The sequence below is a fragment of the Rousettus aegyptiacus genome, unplaced genomic scaffold (genome assembly GCF_014176215.1).
Source record: "Rousettus aegyptiacus isolate mRouAeg1 unplaced genomic scaffold, mRouAeg1.p scaffold_m13_p_3, whole genome shotgun sequence".
In the NCBI taxonomy this organism is placed as follows: Eukaryota; Metazoa; Chordata; class Mammalia; order Chiroptera; family Pteropodidae; genus Rousettus; species Rousettus aegyptiacus.
This window is the reverse complement of record NW_023416306.1, coordinates 92,535,844-92,561,726: the sequence shown is the minus strand read 5'-3', so window position 1 is coordinate 92,561,726 and position 25,883 is coordinate 92,535,844. Positions and strand designations below refer to the sequence as shown.

General features: G+C 30.7%; 1 pseudogene; it reads left to right on the top strand.

The window, feature by feature from the left end:
* Positions 1-2,539: 2,539 nt before the first annotated feature.
* Positions 2,540-2,658, top strand: LOC118601428 (annotated as a pseudogene).
* Positions 2,659-25,883: the final 23,225 nt, after the last annotated feature.

Below are 25,883 nucleotides of genomic sequence, written 5' to 3'. Positions count from 1 at the left end.
GGCTGAAGATATTTTAATAACAGAGTTTATTACATATTGTATGAGGCACTTTATCTTTGCAGCAAAATGATCACACTTCAAAATTTGGTGAACTTGACTGTCCACAAAGACAATTTAAAAATCGAAATCGAAAAACATATTATATTATGCTTATATGTGTACTTTATTACTTCTCTTGATTGTAAGTGCTTAAAACCATTCTTTATACTTAATTGTCCTTTATTTCCTGAAGTACTTTAAACATGAAAATTTGTTCATTTTTAAGTCAGTTTTCTTAGCAGCCAATTAAAAATATGTAGGTAAATAAGGTATTACAAAATTCACAGCCAAATAGGTTTAACATTTAATGCTCCATAGTGCAGTGTCTTGTTTTATTCACCAAAGGACATAACAACAAACATACATGTGGAAGGCACAAGCGTGAGGTAGCAGAGCAAATACATGTGTGCTAATCGTATGTATGGTAGTAGTGGGAATATGTTTTTATTCTGTTTATACCCATTCTCCTCTTCATCTTGCGCCCTGACTGATCTCTATAGTTCTGGTAGGGCAATCATCTCCCTGATGTCCTGGCCACAAGGGTGACTCCTAGCGAGGCTATGGTTATTAGATTTTCTCACCAAGAAATTTTAGTTTTGATTAAATGTACAGAAAGGCAGAAAGAAAGCTAAGTCATCTGAAAGATACACACACACATACAAGAAAGCATTTCTCATGACCTTGACACTTGTAAAGAGAACTGTTCAGATACCTTGGATTTATCTGATGTTTGCCAATAGTTAGAATGAGGTTATGCATTTGGGGCAGAATCCCATGAAGGTGATGTGCTCAGTACATCATAGGCACATGTTCTATTACTGGTTAATGGTAACTTTGATCACATGGTCAAGGAGATGTTTGCCAGGTTTCTCCACCATAAAGTTATTAATTTTTCTTTTGAAATTAGTATTTAAATAATGAATATACTTTCACCATATGGAGTATGTATATCGTATTTCGGGTGGACAGCATTTTTCGCCTTCATTCAACACATTAAAAATGTCACTCTAAAGTTTGCAAAGTAACTGCTCTAATACCTGTTTTTCTGCATATAATGTGTTTTTCCTCATCTGAATTCAAGATTTTCTGCCTTTTGTTTTTGTGATTTGCGCTTTAAATTTGACATGGCTAATTGACTTTGTTTATTCATTCTGCTTGGTATTCTCTGAGTATATTTGATCTGGTTTTATGTCTGTTACTAATTTTTGAAAGTGCTTGATCATTTTTAAATTTTTTAAAAATCTTGTTTTAACTTTTCTTATTCTGGGACTTCATACTACACTCGATATTAGCCAACAGGCCAAGAAGCGATTCTTCTGGGATTCCTTATATGTGTGTTAGATAGTGTGATGGTGTTTGAAGCTGTCTGTTCACAAAGCCAGCTATTTACTGTCTGGAGAAAATTTCTGTGTCACTGCCCCAGAGATAAGGATAGAGACCATGTTGTTCTCTTAGAGTAACAGCACTACTTTACAAACAAGATATTGGGCAGGGCAGTGGTCTCTGTTTTTAATAGCTTCATAAAAACTCAGCTCTACTCACATGCTGGAATGTAGGCAGTGAGGGACACAGTGTTCTATGTCTGCTGCAACTGGGGTAGACTTTCACCCTATAAGACAGTGCTGCGTGGAGAAAGGATGTCCCTGGTATCTTGGCCATAGTCACTCAGATTTTATTCTCAGTAACATGGGACTGGGCTGTGGTAAATGAAGAATGGTGACAATTTACCTTTCCAAAGGAGATATCAGATTACGAACTGTATCTCCATGGAGGAGTGAGAAAACAGTAGCGGAATTTCTTCTTGGCCTTTTTCATGCCTCCAGCTGATGTTTTCTTCTAGAATTGTGCAAAAACCTCCTGCATAGAAGCAGTGCAGGTGCCTTTCATAAATTTAAGCATACTTTACACAAACATTTAAAAAATTCTCATGCTTCTTCCTATTTGGGGCTCTCCATTTAAATCTTCACAAGCTATGACAGCTTCAAATTTAATCCTCTAACTCTTGAATCCAATAAAAGTTTTGTTTGCATTTTAGCTATACCATATTTTTTGTTGGAATTATAGGTACTCTATACTTCATAGACTAGAGAATGCCTGCAGGTAAAACTCATATAAATGTGAATCTCACCCAGTATAGTTTCCACCTGTCATAGGTATATTTTTCTTATTTCTACCTGTTTCTGGTAAATCACCAGTGTTTTTAATTTTTTTTAAAAAATTTAATATGGAGTTTATAAAAGAAACTTTGCTACTGAAACTTGAACTTCTATTGGCTTGATTTTACTTACAGACTTCCTTTTTTTTTTTTGCAAGAAGGTATTATATGCTCCTCTATACATTTATCAATCAATGTGGATAATGTCTACCAAGATGATATATAACAAATCAAGTTTTGGTTCCTCATTCTCATTTGGGGCTCAGTTTTCTCTGTAGCATCTGAATGCTAGGAGAAGGCTGAAACAAAGGCAAGGTCTGTAGATAGTTTAAAAGAGTTCATTCTGTCTATGGCCATTCCACCCTGAACATGCTCGATCTCATCTGATCTCAGAAGCTAAGTAGGGTTGGGCCTATTTAGTACTTGGATGGGAGACCACCTAGGAAGAGTGGGTGCTGTAGGCATAAAAATAAATAAATGAATAAAAATTAAAGAGCTTATTCTAATCATTCAGAGTTGCCACAAACCTAACACTGAAAAATGAATATAAAAGACCAATCTTCTATAGGTTTTTTCTTTTCAAAATGGCTTCAAGTACATTCCAGGAAATGTGTGTAATTAAGTTAGGAGATTCTGAATGCCCAATATAAATCTGACATGTATTTCTGGAAGATCAATAGTACTCGATAATATGCAAAGATAAAATATTATTTTAATATTAATTTATAGAGTACATTGAATATTGAATTATACTACATGTTTTAAATTAATTATATGAAGTAATTATAATAGTTATACTATGTATATTCATCATTTATCATTGCTAGATATGTGTGAGTCAAAATAAGATTAATTTTGCAATAAATAATTATAAACTATAAGTATAAATATCTGTAATTTACCAAAATTAAACTAAAATGATTTATTTCAGCATAAAGTTATTTTCTTAATAGCTTAAGAGTTTTAAATTTTTATAAGTTGAAATATTTTGTTAAAATATTTTTTGTTAAGCTTTTATTTTTCCTCTTTTTATATGAACTGCCTTCATTGATTTAAAGACGGTATCTATTTATTCTACTTCACCTTTCCTTTTCATCCTGCCTGCTTCTAGTGTTCTTTAATTATGCACATTATTAAAATTGTCAGGAACTTAGACAAATATAAATCTGATGCTCATGTACAAGATACATTTGTAAAATCAAATTATCCTTATTTCATAATTTGTTAACTGGGTTAAAAGTTGCCACATGACATCCGGTTGATTCTATGCAACATAGTTTTCATAATCAGATATTAGTCCATAATTGATTTTTTGAATATTAACAAGATGTATTATTGATATGCAAACATTAGAAAGCAGAAACAGTTTTAAGGTAGCAAATTTCTGAGCTATAGAAAAGTAAGACAATTAATGATAACTTTTGCTGATTCATTGTTTTGTTTGGTTAGACCTAAGTGCCGTGATTTATTATAGAAATGTACCAGAGGGAACATACTTCCATTTATCTCCTTTGACAGCCGTCAACAAGCTGAAGTTATACTTATCAATTTCTACTCTGTTGTAGGATGACTTTACTGAATTATAAATTATCAAAGATTCACTAACAATACTAGAGTCACAGATACAGACTTTGAGTAAACTAAAGTGTGCATTTGCCAATCATTGTTTACTTTTCTTTAGTCCCATTCTCCCAACAGCTCGGGTTACTTGACACTAACAGTAATTTTGCCATCCTTCACCTTTATAAGAGGCAAGAAGAATTCAATGATGTTCAGCCCAATTACCTCGTACTGTGTTACATATTTGTTAGTAGTCTCTGATGAATTCTAACTACAGTTTTCAGTTAGTTCTTGAGATTTCATCATTTTCCTATTTCATCTCACAAAACTCAAGCCAAGTCCTCATCCATTTCATCAGTTTTACTATTTGTTAAAATATTGTATGCTCTTATTTTGAATTCCATCTTATTCTAGATTATGGAATAAGAGTCTTTTTGTTTCACTGCATACCCATTTAGTTAAACCCTGATACATTCAAATCATCCACCTAGTATTCTTTCATTAGTTTTTTGGGAGAGTTGATGCTTTCTTTAAGAGAGTTGGTAAAATATCCATAACATAAAAGTTACCATCTTAACCACTTTTAAGTGTGCAATTAATTCAGTGACAAAAAGTACATTCACATTATTGTGTAACCAGCACCACTGTCCATTTCCAGAACTTTTTCATCATCCAGACTGAAACTTTATACACAACAAAAAATAACTCTCTATTTCTCCCTCTGTCCAGTCCCTGGTAACAACTATTTTGCTTTTTGTCTCTATGGATTTTACTATTCCATTCCATTTACATAAATGGAATCATACAGTATTTGTCCTTTTGTGGTTTGCTTATTTTATTCAGCATATCTTTAAGATTCATGGATGCTGTAGCATGTATCAGAATTTCATTCTTTTTTTAAAAGACTGAATAATATTACATTGTATGTAATATACCACATTTTGTTTATATATTTACCTTTTGATGGATATATGAGTTTTTGTCCACCTTTTGGCTATTTCAAATAATGCTACTATGAACATTGGTTTACAAAAATGTTTGAATTTCTTCTTTAAATTTTTTTTGGGAATTTAAGTGAAATCGTTAGTTTATATGATAGTTCTATTCATAATTAATTTTTATTTATTTATTATAGTGACATTGGTTAATGAAATCCAATAAGTTTCAGCTGTACACTTTAACAGTAAGGCATATGTGTGTGTGTGTGTGTGTGTGTGTGTGTGTGTGTGTATTTATGCTGTGTGTTCAGTCACCTCTCCATAATTTTTTTTCGAGGAACCACTATATTGTCTTTTACAGAGGACAAAATCCTGGGATGCTCCAAAACAAGCAGAAGAAAGTGAGGAACAAAAGCCAATGAAAGAGACTGAAGAAAAAAAGATATGGAGATCTCAGAAAAACAAAACAGAAGCAGTCATCCTAAAAGGGAATATTAAATTATTGCAAATTCTGCTGGGAAGGAAATTAAGATGTGGACATAAAAATAACAATTAAATTATGATAAGATGATGCCATTTGGTGACATTTATATAGGAGTCATTGTGGAGGAAAAAATAACTAAAATAAATAGGAGAAAATGGATTACTAAGAAAGAACACAGTGATTCAGATTGATCCTTTAAGCTTTCCTAAATGAACCATTTTGACACTAAAGGAAGAATGAAAATAAATAAATAAGACATAATTTCAACTCTAAAGCAACTCACAATTTAATCAGTAGCTAATTCACTAAATCCCATTTAATGATTTAGGCTTTATACTAGCTGTAGAGAATACGGACTCACTGGAGATATAAAGAAGGTCATGGTCAACTTAATTTAATAAAATATTTTATAATTCTGAAGACAATTGGCAAATAAAGTGTAGCTTATCTGCTGTCAAACTTAAAATATATTATTGGTCTGACTTTTATTTGTAGCTCTGTCATTGATTCACGTAAATAAATTTTTACCACTTGCTTTTTTAATGTTCGATAGCAAGAAATATTGGATTATGTTTACTACGTAATGTTGCCATTTATTTTCCTTAATCTCTATATTCTCTTCCACTTCTCTTGTTTTTCACTGAATTATACTTATCAGTCTGATCAAATCTTTTGTTCCCCCTCATAATAGAGTTCATGATCAATTATTATGCTTTTACATGTGGTTTTAAATATAAATACTTTTGAAATATAACTCATAAATTTAACAAAGTAATTTTTGTGAAACGATTGTGTAATATTATATAATTATTTATATTTACTGCTAATCTGAGGTAACTAAAGAGGAATATTTAATAAATAGCTTTGTTTTCTTGTTAAGTCATATAATAATTATACATTGAAACCTTATCCAATTGATTAAGTTCCAAACACAATATATTTGACAAACACGTCTGGTATTTTTATGCTTTTTCAAAGAATAATCTCAGTAATAGAACGCCAACATGAATAGATAAAAATAAATATTTTATACTCTTAAAATTACATTACAGTTCACTTACCTCATATGGAAAAACTCATAAAACTCATAAATAATTAAAACTCAATTATGTTTGTCAAGATAAATCAACAAAGTGTACTATTTTATACATACATTCTGTTGTGTTTATTTACCTAATTACTTTTCACCAAAATCAGTAATTTGTAATATTTCTTCTCATCATTTATGAAAAGCAAAGCCTATCCTAAATTTAATTGTCTGGCTTTTGTCTCTGTTTCTTTTACACTTGTGTAAAAGGAGTTGTTGCTTCTGAAAATGAAAATTGTTTCTTCAGCTGAAAAATTAGACTTTTAAAAATTGCATTAAGTCAAGTTTTAGCTCAGAAAGAGAAGTCAATGGAAAAAGCCTATCCAACACCTGGTCTAAGTTTTCCTGTCATAGTACTGGCAAGATCATTTTCTCATAGACATGATTTAAAAATTTCTCATGTTTACGATTTACATTGTATGTTTTTTATCCTAATCCACAAGAAGCTCACAGCAGAACTACAGTCAAAGCCCTAATATCATCCAGACCAATACCTTTCATTTGTGAACCTAGTGAGTTGAGAACACCTATCCATCCCACAGAGTTCTGAGAATTTTCTCATTTAAATATGAACCAGGCATTTCCATTTTAGTTTCACCGTTAATATAGTAGTTTATTAGTAGTAGTGTATCTGAAAAGTGGAATGTAAATCTGTTTATGTTATGTCTCTGTCAAGTTCCTCTAAGGCTATGTCTTCTCAGAGTGAAGGTCAATATACTTGTCGTGACTTGAAAGTCCATGATCTAACTCTTTTTGTTTCCAATCTGTTCTCACCCATTTTTTTTCCTCTTTTCTAGCCACATTCTTCTTTCTGTTTCTTGAACATATCAAGATGCATGATTTTCTCTGGTCTTTGTTCTTATACCTCTCTTTGAGTCCTATTCTCTAAGATGTTTATATAGCTAGATCCCGCACTTCCTTTTGGTTCTTAACTGAAAATCACCTTCTCAAAGAACTCGATTACAAACTTTAAAATATCATAACCACCCACTGACATTTTTTGTATCGTTTTTCCTTAATTTGTTTCTTTTTAGCAGTTTACACTAGACAATATATTATATAGTTTATGCTACTTATTTTCTTTCTCTCTCTTCAAATTGTAAATTCCAAGAAAGCATGGAGTTTTGCTGTTTTCACTTATTATTAACTATACCCTCAGCATCTAGTAAACTGCCTGACATATAGTGCCCTCTCAACAACATTGTTGAAAAATTAAAATCTCATTTAACTTCACCTTTGAAATATGTCTCTTCTTAACACTATACCAAAAAACTTTCAAGAGTTAGTGAATGCAGTATAAGGCAACTCAATTCTTTATTTCTCTCTTTTGATTCTATTTAAATTTATGTCACACTTTACCACTTATAAATGCCCTCATTTTTACGTGGTAACAAAAATCTCTTAGTTTGATGAATTTTGCAAAACACACTAAATATGACTTATTAGTTTTTATTGATGCTATGGTTACCATCGTTCAACAGTGTCTTCTATTTCTTAGGTAACTTTCCACCAAGATTTTTCAAACTTTTACAAAGTTTATTAGCAACTTAGGCAACTATCTTTCCCAAACCATATACATATAAATAACATCATTATTATAATTAATGTGTCTAGTTGAAAAACTTCAGTAAAAAGAAAAAAAATCTAAAAAATTCAAAGAACTATTTTTATCTTCCTGCTTTGATTTCCCTTCTTTCATCAACTCCAAAAATTTCATCTGAGAAACCAGTATGAGAGAAAATAACATCTGATAGCATTTCTGTAATCAAAAGAAACACACCTAAACAAATGATATTTTTAACAATTTTTACACAAGTATACTAGTATTTATGAACCAGGTTAGTGGGCATGGTGTTTCTGCTATATCAGAAATTCCCTCTTACTAAAAGTAAAATTATGTATTTGAATCATTTTGACTTTTATCTATTGTGATGTGAGAGATGAATATTTTACAATAAATGTCTTCTATTAGAAAGATATTTAGGCTAGGCCTTATAATAAGTCAAATTATTTTACATGATTATCATATAGTCCATGAGGATAATTATTGTAAATTCAATGGAAAAGAAGAAAGTATGGGGTTACTCGAGAACATTCTTGAAAGAATCATTGTAATTCAAGCAAAACATTTTTATAAAAGCAGCTATGATTATTTTACTTTACTCTCTAAATAAGATATATGAAAATGCATGAGAGAAAAACATTTAATTGATAATATAAAAAAATATCCAAATTTTCTTTAAAAGAAAGCCGAACAACCAAAGACTGTGATTTCTAAGTTTTAAACTCTTTCAAATCTGGGAAATAATGTCCATTTTAAATGAGTAATGGTAACACCATTCATTGAGTCTTCAAAAGAAATCGTCTTTTAATATCACACCCATTTAAATATATATAGATTTTTTTAATTCAAAATAATAGAAAGGTGAATCTGATTGTTAAAGATCATAAAATTTGATAGCAAAATGTGGAGATAAGTGTCTGAGAAAAAATCCATTCACACATTCCTGGTATTGTATAAACAATCTCAATGAACAACAAGATAAAATAAAGAAAAAAATTAAGTACACATAATGCAAACTGGACATGCAGTTAGTTGTTTAATGCTAGTAAACAAATACAGAGAAATTCTTACATGTAGGAGTATTTTCCAAGGTTTGGTTCATAATTTCACAGATCTAATAACTGAAATTTGTCAGGGAAACTAGAAATAATGGAGTTCTTGTAATTGAAATATATTTGGAAAATTTGAAAGAAAAAAAAAAAACGTATACATAAACCGGGAAGTTTTTTCATATTTGGTAGAAGTAAGCATTTTCAGTCATTAAAATATTTATATTTTTCCTGCTTCCAAAGTTTATCCCAGAAGATTTTAGATTAAATTATGTGTCAGAAGGTTGTTAGATAAACTTAGAAACTTAAAGGGGAACACTCAAATGATTTTATATATATATTTTGTAGCTTGGGTAAAATGTATGTGTACTTCCTCAGGGAGAAGTTTTTACTAATTTAAAAATGGGCAAAGAAACTGAATAGACATTTTTTTAAAGGAGACATCCAAATGGCTAACAGGTACTTGAAAAGGTGCTCAATATTAATAACCATCAGGAAAATGCAAATCAAAACCACAATGTGGTATTATTTCACACTTGTTACAATCGCTATCATCAAGAAGACAAGATACAGGTAGTGTTGATGAGGATGTGGAGAAAAGGGAACCCTTTTACACTGGTGGTAGAAATGGGAATTGGTTCAACTGCTATAGAAAACAATAGAGAGTTTCCTCAAATAATTAAAAAGACAACTACAATATGATCCAGCAATTTCACTTCTGGATATACATGCAAAGGGAATGAAAACAAAATATGAAGAGCTATCTATACTCCCATATTTTTGCAGCAATATTCAAAATGGCCAAGATATGGAAATGAACCAAGTGTTTGTAAGTGAATGAATGAATAAAGATGTGATATAGATAGATGTAGATGTAGGTGATATAAATATAGGATAGGGACAAATAGATGATAGATGATGATAGATGATGATAGATAGATAAATGATGATAGATAGATAGATAGATAGATAGATAGATAGATAGATAGATAGATAGATGATAGATAATAGACAGACAGACGGAGGGTACACACAACAGAATATTATTCTATCAAAAAGAAGGCAATCCTGCCATCAGCAACAAATAGATGAAAGTTCAAGGCATTAAACTTAGAAAAATCAAAGACAAATACTGTATGATATAACTTAATGTAGAATTTAAAAAAGCCAAACTCATAGAAACAGAAAGTAGAATTGCAGGTACTAGAAACTAAGGGGTAGGGAAATTAAGATTTTTTAAAATGATACAAACTTGCAACGAGAAGATGAATTAAGTTCTGGAGATCTAATGCACAGCATAGTGATTATAATCAACAGACTATGTTATACACTTCAAAGCTGCAAAAAGACTGAATCTTAAATGTTCTCACCACAAAAGAGAAATTATAATTATGTGATGTGATAGAGGTATTAGCTAAAGCTATGAAAACAATCATATTGCAATACTATATAAATGTGTGAAATTAACACTGTGCATCTTAAATTTTTATGCTGTCAGTTATATCCCAATAAAAAATAAAAATAAAAATAAAGACTTTCAGATCCCAACTTTTCTCAGATGGAGAGCAGACTAATAAACTGCTCGGCTATCCTGCAGGCATACTTTATGCTCAGTTTGGAAGTAGCCATGGGCCTATCCTGCTTTGATGATTTACCAAGTGACAATCATACTATTTGGTGATATAAGAATATTCTAATTTTTAAAAACATTTGCCACGTTACTCTAATTAACTTAAACTTTCCAATTTAAAACTGCAGTTTCAGTCAATGGAAATATTAAATTTGTAAATAAAGCATTGATTTTATAGAGCTGAAAATCCAGTACACTCTTTCTCTTATAAACAGAATTGTCCTGTTGTACATAAAATCTAACTCTGCAGTGAGCAGTCCTTGAATATGCATGCATTCAGTTTGCTTCACAGATAGATTCCTGGATAAGAGTTTAAGTGAGAATCTAGGGTGATATGCCTCAAAAAATTTTCCAATCCACTGTCTTCAAAGAAGGGACCTCTTTTACAATAATAACAGACTGCTCTAGGTCATTTCATCAGAAATTTGAACTTCCTTATTAGTCTATAAATATTTTTTTTTTCTGATTTGTTTTTCTGCTACATTTGTTCTCACCTTCTTCAAATAGGGCATCCTTGACAGGTTTAGTTTCCAGAAAATAACATAAAATAATTACTGTGACATGAAAGAATTTAAAATTAAAATTATAGGTTTGGCAAAAGAGTAAAAATACATAAAGCTCAGAAAATCTTTTGGGTGCTGAATGTATATATACTTTTATTAAAGAAATAGTGAGCAATTATTATAGTTCAAAATGATATCTAATTTCCTGTGAGACCTTATTCAATATTGTCTTATTAAAAGGATCCCATAATTATTAATTCTGATATTAGTTATTTAATGAATGTCTTCCAAAAAGAAGTGCATGACTCACAATTAATTGAGTGCTGAATTAAAATATTCTTCAGTGGAAAGAATTACACTTAATTTATCAATTCAATTTCCATTTAAGAGCAACCCTTGAGGAGTTACCTGAACTTTGTAATATTGTATGTCACAGCCTATGAACTGGTAACATAGTAGAAGTAGTAGATCTACCATGAAAAATACTTAATGGCGGTTTCCAATTAATTTTACACATTAAAATTGATACTTCAGAATAATGGTTATCATGGGTTTTCCTGGATCCTGACCCATAGTTCCCCACCATCAGATTTACTCTTACCTGTTTAAGTTCCTTTATATTAACATAATAATGACAAGTTTAAAGAGTCTGAATATACATCATGTGTTATATTTTCCCTGTGAATTTGTTTATTTATTTATTTTTTGAAAGACAGAGGTGGAGGTAAACAGCCAGGAGTTTCACTTCAATATTTATGATGGGATAAACACAGTCAGAATGAAAGAATCATGCCATATCCAGATTAAAAGCTAAACAATCTTGAGTTTACTCCTGATTAAGAGAACTATATCCCAATTAACTACCTTATTTTTCAAATTTTCATAATGGCCAAATTAGACTAGAAGACACAAATTGCAATAAGACTTAAAAATGAATTTTAATTTTTTTGATTCCTTAAATTTTCTTTGTGGATTAGTTTTATCCATTGGGGGGAAATTTTATAGAGTTACAGAGAACATTCTTTATATCTCTGAAATTTAATTTCTATTTAATTCTTTGCTTCTTTTTATTTTATTTATTTTTATTGACTCTATATAAATACAAATAATAATTCCATCCCAAATCTCATAACTAATAAGAAATCACTGTATATATTTGAGCACATATTATTAAAATGTTTTACTTGTGTAAATATATTTAAATAAGTTTTTAACAAATGTGTACTTGTGCCAAATTCTGTCGTCACTTAAACATTCTGACAAATTCAGTGAGGATACTTCTAAAGTCAGTTTCTTTTCCTTTACCTTTACTCTAATGAGAAAGCAGCCTTTCTTCAGATTTTTTAAAATCAAGAGTAAGTCTAACTGTAGAAGAAAGAGAGCAAGCTCTCTCTTTCTCTCTCTCTCCCCTCTCCTCAATCCCCCTCTTTCTCCTGACTTAATTGAAAGAGAAGGAATAAAGCTTATCATAGTTATTTTCAAAGGAATTCTTAACATTTTTGTCATGCCTTATATTTTATTCCTTTATTTTGCTTGGAGGGCTAGGGTAATTGATTCTGATACCTCCATGAACATTTATGCATGGTGAGCTACCTTTCCATTATTTATCATATTTTGAAAGTCTTGTTTGAAGTATCTAATTCAGCATAGATTTTGCTACAGAAGAAATAGGACAGTTGTTTTAATTAATTTTTTATTTAGGGATGATTGTAGATTTGTGAACAGTTGTTAAGAATATAATATAGAGACTACGTACTGTTTACATAGCTTAATCTAATGGTAACATCTAGCAAAATTACAGTAAAAAAACTAGAATATTGACTTTGATGCAGTAAACATACAGAACAACATCATCACAAAAATTTTTTGTGGTTCTGCTGACACTAAACTCCATCATCCTCTCTTAATATTCGTTTTCCAGAAAATGTCTTTATTCCCCATTTATTTTTGAAGGATAGTTTCACTTACTATAGACTTCACAATTGATAGCTCTTTTTGTCAGTGTTTGAAAATATGGTGGGCTACTTCTGTCCTCCATCTGATCACATGAGACATTCGATGTTTGAATTGATGTTTTTCTGTAAAGCATTGTTTTTGTTGTTGTTTCTCTCTGGTTGCTTTTCGAGATTTTTTTTCCTTTCGGTATTCAGAAATTCAGTATAATAAGTCTCGGCATGTGTTACTTTGATTTATCTGCTCAACTTCTTGAATCGCTAGATTTATGTGTTTCTGAATACTTTTTCAGTCCCACTTTCTCTGTCTTCTTCTTCTGGGACTCCAGCTGTCAGCTTTTTTGTTATTGTCCTACAGGTACCTAAGACTTTTTCTTATTTTAGTATATTTTCTCTGTGTTTCTCAAATTGTGCAAATTTCTTGATCTGTCCTCAGGTTCATTAATTCCATCTTCTGTCCTCTTCATTCTACATTTGAGGGCACCCAATGAGTTTATTATTTCTGAGATTATATTTTTTTTAGGTCTACAATTTCCATGTAGTTCTTTTTATGACCTCTATTTCTTTGATAATATTTTCTACTTACCATTTATCTCAAAATAATTCAAAATTCATTGTTTAATTAATTTTTAATGGTTATTTTAAAATTTTTATCCAACAATTAAAAAATCTGCATCATCTTGGCATTGGCATCTGTTGATTGTTTTTTCTCATTTATGTTATGATTACCTGGTTTTTGATGTGGCCAAGTGACTTTTGATTGTAGCCTAGACATGTAGGATATTATTTCATGAGGCTCTGGATCCTTGTTAATCTTTGATTTCAGTAGGTAATTCTCCTTTTGAATTGTAGCATATGGCATGGTAAATATATAATTGGCGTCCACTGGGCCCCAGCAAAATTGGAATGAAGACACATATTACATCATTATAGACAGGGTGGAAGTTCATCTACCTCTCAGTCATGCTGATGGCTTCCCAGCAGAAGTGGACCACCAACTTGCACCATCTCATTGACTTTGAGAGGGAGTGGGAAATGAGCAACCCTGTAGATACAATTTCCACTAAGAGAGGGAAGGTGGAGAAATATTACACCACTCTATTGCTGCATGGCTGGGGACAGAAAGGCAGCTCCCCATTTGACTATACTGACATGGGGGAAAGCAGAACAACTACCCCATTTCTACGACTTAATTTTGCCTCCTTGATGGGGTGGAGGTAAGAAGCTTAGCTTCCCCTGTGGTTCTGCTGACACCAGAAGAGGGAAGAAGTAGTGTCTACTACCCTGACTTGCGTCACTTTATTTCCACTTTGTTGATGCCAACGGAGGGAGAGACTCAATTTTCAACTTAGCCTTATTGGTACCTAGATGGGATGTGAGGCCATGTAGGGACTAGCTCCACATTTACCACCTCATTATGTGTTGTTATTGCTGGGTGTGGATGGAGATTATATTTGGGCTATACCACTAATCTTGTGCCAGAGCACTTCTTTCTCAAAATGTTACATTTCCATGTTAAACATACATGGGTTCATATTGAAATTAGACACAGCAATGATGAATAAACTCTATGTTAAGAAAAACCAAGGGAAGATTTTAATGCCTGATGACAATGACATAACAGCAGAATTCTCTTTAGAATTATGGGACAAATGAATTCTACCATAGCTTAAACCTTATTACTCTCCATCAATATCTTCCTATTTTATGTTTACATTACAGTTTGCTGCTTTATTTCCTTGGTGGAAACTTTAAATTTGTCTCATATTTCAAAGTCTGTTCTTTCTCCTCACATAAATCACTTTTATCAAGTCATATAGAGATGTGGCAGAGCCTACTTGTTTCTCCAAATATTAATTCCTCCTTTCACCCAGCCTCCTCTAAAGTTAGGCCTACAATGTGCCTAACTACTAGTCAATGTAAGCAGAAATAGGAGGAATGTAGGTAGTGTCTAGTTCATATATTTATAATAAAGGCATGATTTCCCAAGATTCTCTTCTTCCCTCACTGTGAGTTACAGTGTGGGTAAATGGTGAGCTGTCTTAGACCATGTGGATAAAGGGGGAAAGAGCAAAAAGGTAGAAGTAGCATTATTCTACTTGGAGAGCACAGTTGTCATATCAGCCTAGATATTTATGTGAGATAAAATGAACTTAATTAAACCATTGCGGTTTTGGAACACTCAGAGCCCCCACAATTATATCCTAACCAATGTAATCCTTAGCCTCTTTATAGAATGCAACTTGCAGTTCTTTGTTCTACATAAAATCTGACTTCAGGAAGAGCAAGTGCGATAATCCTGAACAATTGAACTAAAGATAAATTTTGTAAAAGTGAATATACAATTTAGAATGGAAAAATAAGAATGTGAGTGAATAAGGAAAATGAAGAAATATAAAGAACCCACATTTACATTTTAAACTTAGGCTAATATCTAAAGTTAGGACAAAGCTTTTATGGAGTTAATTAATGCAAATTCAGTGTGATGTTTGTCATTAAATTAAGAAAGATTCACTCCAAATCTTTATGCTAAACATCTCATATCATCACCAAAAGTCATTATATTAAAAAGAGAGATTAGGCATCATCTATTCTCCTGGACTGCAAGTAATTATCAGAGATCCCCTGGACACCAGTGGTTATATACCAATGTGTAGAATCAAAATTCAAGGTGATAGAAGTCCAGCTCCTCTACCTCTGCATATTTCTACTTTTTAAGTGCTTACATTTTTCTAAAATGGGATATTAAAATAATATAGATATGACTCAGTTTTTTTCTTTCATTGAGCTCACGAAGCAATTTAAAAACCCGTAAATATTACTATAATTAAAATCTTGTGTTATCATTACTGAGCAGAAAAATCAAGTCTATTTTACTGGCCTGAATTTAAGACAGTTTCTAAATTTTTAGAATTATCTCAAAAATTATTTTAATAGCCAAAAATATATTATAAGCTACCAAGCTGATATGTTTGTAATAATTTAACCAAACAATAATTAGTTGTCTAGGATTTTAGAATTTACAAGACTGTCAGTTGCAGTATATCACCGACTTTTAAATCATTATCTATGAAGGGGCCTCACTGATCAAAGAAAGGTAAGTTGAATAGGAGCAATATTTAGGACCCTCTGAAATTCAGCACATTACCTTTTTTCATGGAATTTGCATGTTTGGAAGTCTATTTTACATAACTAATATTTGATAAATATCAAAAATAATATTCCATAATAAAATGAAATTTCTATGATACATTTCATTATCCATAAATAAAGTCTTATTGGAACACAGCCACTATCATTCATTTACGTATTATCTATAGCTGCTTTTACTCTATATGGCAGGCTAGAATAGCTGTGACAGAAACCATATGGCTGGCAAAACCTAAAATATTTACTACCCAGTCCCTTCCAGAACATTTACCAATTCCTAAAATGAATCAATTCTGCAAAATATTTACTTATGTTCTGGGAATTTATACAATAATTTGTTAAAAACAATATTCTGCAATTTATTGTTTTTAAAATATCTTGAAAAATACTGTAGAATATTATTTGATCTTCACAAGAGTCCTGCGATATCAATATAATTTCTAGTTTGTCTATGATAAAATGTATATTTAATGTCATGACAAATGTCTGCGTAGTAAGTGATAGAGCAGACAGACTTAGCAACTAGTTACCCTGACAACCCTAGTCAGACACCTAGTCCAAGTCCAATACACATGAAAATAAAACATTGGCCATACTTACTATTTTCTGATTTGATTAATCTTATTTGCCTACCATAATATGAAAGAATAAGATAGTTACCATTTTCATATACTCACATCTCAGAGTAAATTGGTCCGATCAGATTTTTTTCTTCTAACAGCTGAAACAAATATCACTAAAGAAACTGCAAAAGAGATAACAGGAAAATCAATCTAAAAATCTCAACGATGTATAGCATTTTGTGTTCAATAAAGGCCAATTACCATTGTTTTTTTATTGACTGGAAAAGAGAGGTTAGAGGAAAGTTTCTTTGTGTGGTAAATTATACCTCTCAATGGAAATGGATAAAACCATTATTTTTCTTAATACTTCAAGGAATTTCTCCGCCAGATGCCATTACAAAACAATGCACTTAGAAAAAGAAGTAATTTATTAGGCCAAAACTCAGCTGGCACTGTGATACAATTTAGTATTTAATTAATTATGTTAATCTAAAACAAGACATATATGTACCAAATATCAGAGTGCCTTTAGACTTAAAGATGTAAATTGTATTTCCATTCCTACAATACAGTGTGTAATAATTGTTTAGAAAATGTTTTGGGAGTCAAGCATCTGGGTTAAGTATTGACCAATTTATACCAATCTCCAAAGCTATAAAATAACAATTTATTATCTTGATGAAACTTTTCTAGATTGAAAAAACTTACTACTATGTTTAAATTAGAGTATAATAGTATGCCATTTTTTCCCTTTTGCCTGATATTTCATTTTAACCCTCTTTTGGTATTTTGAAATCATACAAATATGAAGAAAACTAGTAGGTTTAATCATTTCATGAGCTTAAGTTACTCATTAAGCTTTTTGGCATTGATAGTTTCAGGTGCTGTAAAGAATCTTCATTTTATCTTCATTTAATCTTCATTTTCTGCAGAGATGTTTATTTTTGAACTTTAAAAAATCAAAATATATTAGACAATTTTTTGGCTTGCATGTTAAAAAAAGGCTTATAATAAAAATTTATTAATTTTGATGCTTTTAAATGTACTTTGATATAGATGAAACTGTCAAGTTGTTTTGGGTGACTTTTGGATAGGCTCTTATGTTTTAGAAAAATACACTTTAATTAATGCACAAAGAAAGATATAGACAATTTTATTGACATAATTCTATAGACATAACAATTGCTGAAAAAATTAAATATGAACATAGGGAGATAGAATGCTAAAATAGCGCCACACACTTTACAAGGAATTCATTTCGAATTCACTGAATTCTGTGCATTATCTATAACATACCATTTCAAGTTATATAAGTCTGAGTTTATGGTAGCTATTTTATAATTCTATAAATTTTAAATATCTGTTAGTGATATGGAACCACTATTTATAAACAAATTATTTTCTATGTAAATTCTGTCCTTTCTGATGGAGCTTCAATTGACCTATTTCATCCATTATGGAAGAATCTGGTTCTGTTTTCATTTTCACATTTATTTAAATATTCTTGTTTTATATGTACATTTCTCAATTCTCCTTTGAATTTGTTAAAACATTTGCTTGGATCCCTCATGTTACTTACATAAGATCGTTTAACATATGTTTATTTCTATATTTGCATAAAAATCATGATTTTATATTTTCATTAAAATAATCTTTAGCAGTTTTGGAGGTCTTCCACTGTGATGTCCTTTGGATGTACCTAACAGAAGTAGGTAGATTTTATTACCCAAAAAGAGTACTTCATAACACTCCAAGTCCAGTTGAGTCTTTTGTTGGAGGGAGAATCCAAAGATTCAATAGAACTTTACTGACTCAATTTTTTCTAATTTTATTTATTCTTTCTGCTACTTTAACATTTTACATTTAGTTTTTAATTTTATATTTGGCTTCTTTACAGATAGGGGTTATTACACGCAGCAATAATTGATCCATTGATTTTATGTCTGACCTTATTGTGACCTCCGAAAATTGATTAAGAGTTTATGTGTATATATTCTCTGTTGAATGAGAGAGAATCTAATGTGTAAGCCTTTTTCCAGTTTACATGTTTCTTCGTCTATTTTGACTTCTAATCAATAATTTGTGTCCATGAGGAGAACTAGTTTTGAAATCTGGACCAGCAAAGTTTTTGTTGTTGTTGCTATATTTATTCTTGATGCATAGCGAAAATTTTAGTATTGAAACTGTAAGCCCTCTACGTGTCTGTTTCACTATATTTCTGTTATTCGACAACACTTTCGATTGTTATAAGTGTGTATAAAACGTTTTTGTAGCTTTCGATATTATGAACAAATTTTATTATAAAGTCTCTGAAGTTAAAGGAACAGACACAGTGAGAAGTGTACCTTGAAGACAGCCCAGCAAAAGCAGCAGCGCCCCATTTCTGGGGCAAACTTTACCAGCTCTGCATATAGTGCCAAGAATGTGGTGTTAATGGTGCTAGATTTGGCAGTAGGGAACAGGTTAATATTTTACTTACCACACATCTTCCATGCTATCTTTTGATTAAAATTTGATCTACGATCCTTCCTTCTTTTATTAAGACCTATTTTCTTATCTAGCTTGAGATTCTTTCAGCTACAAGTTATATTTCTAATAATTCCCTTTCAGCTGTATTTGACAATTCAGTTTTGGTCGACTGAAACTAAAAGTCTTAAATAATTTGACTATTGCCACCAGGAATTGCTACAGAAAATATGTCAACAGGACAGTTGTTTGAACTTGGGAGATTTTCCCTCCAAAATAGTTTCAGTTGGAAGTAATAAAAATGTAGATAATATTAAGGGATAGACTTCTGGCAACATATGGTATTACTTTAAAAAGAAAACTAGTTCTATTATAACTAGTTATCTTAAAACTTTCAAGAATGTCTTTTGGTCTTTGGCTTTCAGCAGTTTCTCTATGAAATGACTAGTTATGGTTCTATTTGTATTTACTCAACTACCAATTCATTAGCCTAAGTCTGATTGAAATAACTGATAAGATTATGGGTTGTTTTCCTTCAGGAGAGAGTTTTTGAAATTTTTTATTGTTATTCAAGGGATAATTTAATTATAATTATGAAAATATAAATTTGAAAAATAGGGCATCTGAGGATGTTGAGCAGCAAAAGTGTTAAACTAGAGTAAAGGATGTCATTTATTCAGCTGCCTAGCACCTATTAACTATTTCTATCTTTGAAGATGTTTCCATGTTAGCAATATGATGGGAAACACAGTATTATTTTCAGCTTTGAAGCTAAAATGACCAAATAACCACTTTCTCCATAACATCCAGTCTTTGTACCTACATTGAAAAATTAAAATTTGGAGTTGTGAATCAAGAGAAAAGGGAATTCATTCTTGAGGTACAATGGTAGCAGAGACATCTAGTTTCCAATGATAGTCATAGTTTCTAATGTGCAGGGTTGATAGAGGCATTGTCCTAGGAAAATGATTTTAGAGACACTATAATTTTTATGTGTGATATTAGAGCCTACATTTTATTTAACCCTCCATGTGCATTTGGTTCAGCTTGATTTCCAGGTACTTATTAAATAGCATTTAAAATCAGCATACTGACTAAGATGCTTATGATAATTTAAGTCATGGGAGAAAAAATTTGCATGTTCATGACAATAATTCCTTGAAATAAAGCAGTACTTGGTTGCACATATGATGTTCTCTTGAGTATTCACAAAGGCAGAGAATTTTCTTGTAGAAGTAAAATTTTCTTGACAAGGAAATTTTTATTTTCTCAGAAATAAATTGAACCTGTCCAAGGAGGCCAGTTTGTATAGAATTTTCTCCAAGGTTGTATAAAACTCTGTTCTACATATTAACAACACAAATGTAAGGTTTAAAGAATTTTGACTATATTATGATTTTTTTTTCCAGATCAATTTCCAGCCTTGTCCCTTGTTAACAGATGCACATGCATCAAATTTGTCCTACCATTAAAATTGGGAAATATAGACATTGGGGTTGACAAATACAGGATTTGTAAATTATGTACATTAAGGATCTGGCACTATGCATGCATACATCATTTCATGATATCACAACACTGTAATAACACAGTGATACTACTTTCACTTAGATTTGAGAAAACTAAGCTAAAGGAAGTGTTGGATGAAGCAGCAAAGCCAGTCAATGGCAGAACTGGGATTTGAATGTCTATATTAATTATATACTCCATAATTTCCACTATATGTAATGTATGTATTTCAATTTATCTACTAGTATAGGCATGTAGACTATATAAAGGATTACCACTTGTTTGTATTCTTATTTGAAGTCTGCCTCTTATTACGTTATAACATATGTGGACTTGTACTTGGAAAGCTATAGAAAAATGAGTTCATATGGTTTATATACAAAAATATATTTAAAAGTGAAAAAAGCAGCTGAAGAAACTATTTTCTATGCCCTCCTTTTTTGGAAATAACTAAGAAAAAAAGAATTTTTTGGCTGCTACCATTGTTTATTACGTATAAGTGATGATTTAAATAAAGATAAAAATATCAGAATGAAACATTGCCAAAACATTTTTGGTAATTCACAATGTTTTTTTATATACTCTACTTTCTCAAAATTGACTATAAACTTTTAACTTATTTAAGATATCTTAACTAGTAACCAAGATTAAATCAGCATTTAATAAACAACTTTATAAACAATGCATCTAAATATTTGTGTACAAAATATGAGTCTACCATTAACCTAACTTTGAGAGGAATAAGAAGTGTAGGTCCGGTTTTCCTATCTTTGTGCCTTATGACAATTGGTAGTGGGCTGGTATAAATACGCTTTAAAATATGGTGTTTTAGCTAACAAAATAGTAATACTTTATCATTGTCTCAGAGAGAGGAGAGAAAAATAAAATGAATAAACTTTTCATAATCAATACCCTTGCACAATACTAATTTTCTTTCAAATGCCATAAATTATATAAACAGAATGTATTATACTGTGGCTTGTACCATTCATTTGCTTAAACCCATAGTCTTCTATTCTTGTGTGAATTATTTCAGTTTATTCATGATTTATCTCTCATATATATCTAATGGGATAAAAATAGTTTCTCTCACCTAGGACATATTAATTACTTCAAGTTAGCAACAAATTTGGACCTTACTGGCAGACAAACCAAAATGAGAGGCATTGGATTATATAGTATGAAATACACTCAGAAAGACAATCATTTGTAGAGATATTCGCCTTTACTATCATTAAAACCTGAGACAAATTTATAATGTAAACATTTTTAGATAAGTTCTATATCATTTTAAGTAGTGATTTTTAAAAATAAAAAATATATGTAAGGAATTATATTATAATGCTCGATAATTGTTGAATCAGAACTTCAATAATAACATTTAACTGGAAGAAATCATATGATATAATAAACTGTGAAGATAACAAATCATATAGAATAAGAAACAGTAAGTCTCTCAATGAAATAATTTCCTAGAAGACTATTATGTCTTGAAATTTATCTAATCCAATACTGAAGTTTCTACACGAAACTAAATTAAAAATTCTACGATTTTGCTTACACAGAGAAATATATACTTTTGAAAGTAGACCTATAGAGAGAAGTAGTAACTAAATATATATGGAGATGAGTTGCAGAGCTGCCAACAGATAAGATCAATAACTTTTTCTTATGAAAAGAACTTGAAATTGCCCTACAATGAAACAAGACTACAGAACAACTTGGAGGTTATTTTGCTTTGAAAGCCTTTAGGTACATGTGTCTGAAAATGAAGTTGTGTCTAAAAATGAATGTTGATTAAAAACTGTACACCTCCAGGTAGGTACTATAATTAATGTACTAATGAAAATAATGAAAGAACCCACCATTAATTCAATTGTTGCAAATGTCCTTGAAATGTATATGGCACTAGATAAATCTAACTTTGAGAAATTAACCCTATAGTCTTCCAGATATCTTTGTTTTCCCTCTTTAAATGTCACCCTGAAAAGAAACACTTAACAACTTAACTTACTTTTCCTGTGTACCTGGAATTTATCTGGCTGCCCTCCTTTGTGGAGGTAGTCTAACCATAATTTTAGGCTAGCTTGGGAAATAACCACTGCCGAAAAACAAAAAAATTGTCACTCTTCAATGATCTATGAAAATCAATAAAGCAAAAATATTTTTTTAACTTTAAATTGATTAACCCTGCCAATTAAGTCCAATTTGACAACTAATTATTAATCATTTTGTTTATGTTCTATTATATTTAGTTTATTGCTCTTTTTATATGAGTGTCTTAAATGCCAGAAATTGACTTTCTGGAGAGCTATTACATTGTTTTTGAAGCTTTGTGAAAAACTTTCAAAATTGTATTAGATATCAAAAAATTAAGAAGATAAACATTGATTATGACAATTAAAATCTAAATTGCAGAATTTGTGGAAGCCTTTTATAAAACAATGCTTTAAAATAATTAGAGTGAATAATTTCACATTTAGCTATGTTTTGGTTTAAAAGATCAAATACTAAAGTATTATAAATACACGACAGAATTAAAAAAGCACTCATTGATCATCTGCCTATATTCCAACATAAACAGTTGAGTATCCTAATTTCTGGGGAGAAAAATCTTTATAGAAAACTTAGATATAATTTTAGATGACTTTAACTGCCATTGAAGAAATACAAACAATTTTGAGCATAGCAAACAAATGTACAACTTTTACAGGCTGTTGAACATTTCTTGTTTATGAGGCAGATAAAGCTAACAATATTGTTTAACTTGGGAACAAAATTTTTCTATGTTTTCTACAAACTAAGTACCCATGAAAGCTATAAATTGCTGTAATTATAATAATGATATGAAGAGGGCAGAATGGTATTTTTACTTTGTGATTAAGCAGATATTCCTTAAATAAAATATTGCTGAAGCATCCTCTTAATTTAATCAGTGAGTTAATAACATATTATTCTTTTCAATTTTTATTTGTGTGTATATGTGGCTCACCACATATTCACTATATTCTCGTATCAGTAATATACTCTGACTTTTAGCAGCCTCCTGTAAAGTTAAGAAGAATTTAGACTTTGAAATCAGGTATCCCACTTTAAAATATCAGAATTTAGTATATGTGAGACCATGACAAGTTACATAATCTTCCCGAAACTGATAACCTCAAATATAAAGGATTGTGTGGAAAACAAATTGATGACAATCATTATCACAATTTTTGTTCTGTGGAACCAGAAGTTGAGACATATTTTAGGATGCATTATATTTATTAGGAAATCAATCCACTGAATGGAGTGGGTTTTCCTTGACAGAGAAAGAAATCAAACTGTGGTGCTAGCTAACAAAGATCCATATAGTCATATAGAAAGTTTTGGAATGTTAAAGAATAAATTGTGCATTCCTGCGATAAACCCTAATGAGTGATGGCGTATTATTCCTTTTATATTTTTGGATCAATATGCTAAAATTTGGTTAAGAATTTTAGCATCTATGTTTATGAGAGATATTGTTCTGTAGTTTTCCTTTTATTTTCTCTACTAGTTTTGGAATGAGGATAAAGCTGAGTAGAATATATTACATTTTAATATATTACTTTCTGTTTTCTAAAAGAGCATAAGTGGAATTGGTACAATTTCTTCCTCTCATGTTTAGGAAAATCATCCAGGGATGCAATGTGGGACTAAAATTTTTTATAGGAATATTTTAAACTACAATTTCAATTTCTTTTACAGATAGACAACTATTAAGTAGTCTGTTTCTTCTTGAGCTTTGACAGTTGGTATTATTCATGGAGTTTTTATCTTATCTAATTTATCAAATTTATTGTCATAAATTGGTGTAGAATATTATGTATTACCCTTTTATTATCATGTATGCAATTTCAGTTATTTTATTTCTGATAACAGTAATACAGTCATTCATGTGTTGATCTGTTGAGTGGTGGTTTTCACTGTTGGAAGGAAGCAATTTTGCCTCTGACAATGTTTGAATGTTGGAGACATTCTTTTTATGTCACAACTGCAAGAGCACAACTGGTATCTAGGGAGTAGAGTGGAAATATTCTAAGCATTCTACAATACACTAGACAGTCTACATAGCAAATAATCACTTTAACCAAACTAGTGCTAAGGTTGAGGAAAATGTGTTTTATATTGTACTGTCTTCTATTTTATTGATTACAGCTCATTCCTTTATTATTTCCTTTCTTCTGTTTACTCTGTTTAATTTGCATTATCTGTATTATTTATCCCTTATGATAAAATGTTAGGTTATTAGTGGTTAATGCTATACATTTCTTTTTAGCATTGCTTTAACTGCATCCCACAGAGTTTGTTTTCATTCAGTTTATCTATTTTCTAACAGCCATTGTCATTCTGTCTTTGACACATTTTAAAATGATTTTTTAGTTTAAAGATAGTTGAAATTTTAAATATATTTTTGTTATTGATTTGTAATTTAATTCATTATAATCAAGAAATAAACTTTATATAATTTGAGCTCTTTATGAAGATTTGCTTTATGGCCTAGAATGCAGTATATCTTGGTATATGATCAAATTTGCACTTAGAATGTGTGTGCATTCTGCTGTTGTTGGATAAGACGTTCTATTAATATTAATTAATAAAAGTTGTTCAGTTGTGTTGTTCAAATCTACTATATTTTTATTGTCTATTTAAACCATCGATTTTTGAAAACGTTGAGATCTCTGATAGTAATACCAGATTTGCTTATGTTATATTTTTTTGTTCTTTTATAACTTTTTACATGTTAGCCTTGTTATGTGTGTAAACATTTTCTTTTTGTTTTGGTTTGGTTTGGCTTGTTTCATGCCTCTCTGAACTGCATCTTTAATCATTTTTATTACAAGTATCTCTTTATCCCTAGTAATATTCTTTCCCTTTCAGAAATTCACCTTTCATGATATTAATATAGCCAGTCTTCATTCTTTTCATTAGCAATAGCATGGCATATATTTTCAGTCAATTTTACTGTAAGCCATTGGTATATTTTATATATAACATTGGCTCCTTGTGAGCAACTTACAATTGTCCCTTGCTTTATTAACATCCCAGTGGCAATCTTTGCTTTTAGTTGGAATATTTAATTGGATTTAACTTACTTTTAACTTACTTACCACATTTCTGCTTCCTTTCTACTTGTCCCATCTCCTCTTTTATCCTTTTTATATTTTTCTGCTTTCTTTTAGATAAAACGAATATTATTTATGATTCATTTT